Raw genomic sequence first — 1,313 nt, 5'->3', positions numbered from 1 at the left:
AACAGTGAGATTGATTTTCTGCATTCAACATTCTGTTGATATTGCCTGTTAGTATAACTTTTAGAGCTTTCTTTCGGGTTGCAGAATCGAGTTGACCGACTATGTCGAGGTCGCGTGTTATGTAGATGGAAGAAGCAAAGTCGAGCATGTTTTGTTCTCCACAGCCTGTTGGTAATCGCAGCAAATTTTCCAAACCGTTGGTCGTGGGTCCCATGTAATTTGCTAAACATCCACGTAGATTAACTTAAACGGGCGAAAATTAGTTTTTGATATTTCGCAGCGTTTTTCTAACCAGTTATTGATACAACTGCACTCACTGAGTCGAGACAAATTCGGGTGGCAGTAATGTATAGAAGACGTATGTGATACTACGATTGTTATTTTCAGAACGAAGTTTAGAGTTGAAGTTGTCATCACCTATATTAGGAGAGGAAACTGTTTGATTATATCTATTGTACACCTGAATAGCAATTTACCTTGCGAACACAAGAGTGGTGACTTGCTATACTCTTCTTTAACTCCTTTAGGCTATATAAAAAGAAAGCACTAAGATTGTTGATTGTAATACAGAGTAGTTTGTTACTTCGAGAAATAGGTTTCTTATTTTGCTGTCTGCTCATAATTTCGATCTCGCTGTTGGCATAGGTCAACAAAGGCCTGGACAAACGAAATTTTGCTATTAAGTTGTTTATAAAAAACATAAATTGACACTTAAGGTTATCTTGGTTTCAAGATAGCTGTAGACAGTGAGAGGAACATCTACTTGCTCTCCCCTTATGACGGAATAGGGCAGATTGATAGTAATGAACAATGGCTTAAAGACTGTTAGAGATACCGAACTTGCGATGGACATTGATTGTGACGAGGATAAAGCAAAGGCATCTGCTACCTACGACGTGTTAGTATCGGAAACAGTAACTTCTTCAATTTGAGTGTTGTTTCTAAAACACATCTCTTTAAATTTACGACAATGAGTACATAGAGAAATCGAGTACCTCATTTTTATGTCAAACCACAACCAAGTTTCAGGAAATGGTTTCGAACGCGAAGCGGACTTACTACATGAGTTGTATCCAGACAAGGTTCTAATGCTCCATCTATCCTTAGAAATGCATGCAGTCTTGAACTATTCTTCATAATGTGATATATATATATATATATATATATATATATATATATATATATATATATATATATATACATATTCTCTTACATTCAGTATCACAACAGTCGTAGGCGATGCTAGGCCTTTGTGGAGGATTAGGTTTATTGCAAGCTGTTGGAGATGATGTTTCACTGTCAGTTATTTGAAT

At 36.4% G+C, this 1,313-nt stretch overlaps 1 long non-coding RNA gene across 1 annotated transcript; it reads right to left on the bottom strand.

The window, feature by feature from the left end:
- Positions 1–205: 205 nt before the first annotated feature.
- Positions 206–586, bottom strand: LOC134182767 (uncharacterized). The gene is made up of 3 exons (XR_009970415.1): positions 477–586; positions 293–417; positions 206–222 (listed from the first exon to the last, which is right to left on the bottom strand). It is a non-coding gene; the product is annotated as an uncharacterized LOC134182767 (long non-coding RNA).
- Between the last annotated feature and the right edge of the window lie 727 nt (positions 587–1,313).

The sequence above is a fragment of the Corticium candelabrum genome, chromosome 7 (genome assembly GCF_963422355.1).
Source record: "Corticium candelabrum chromosome 7, ooCorCand1.1, whole genome shotgun sequence".
Classification (NCBI taxonomy): domain Eukaryota; kingdom Metazoa; phylum Porifera; class Homoscleromorpha; order Homosclerophorida; family Plakinidae; genus Corticium; species Corticium candelabrum.
This window is presented reverse-complemented; position numbering and strand designations above follow the sequence as displayed.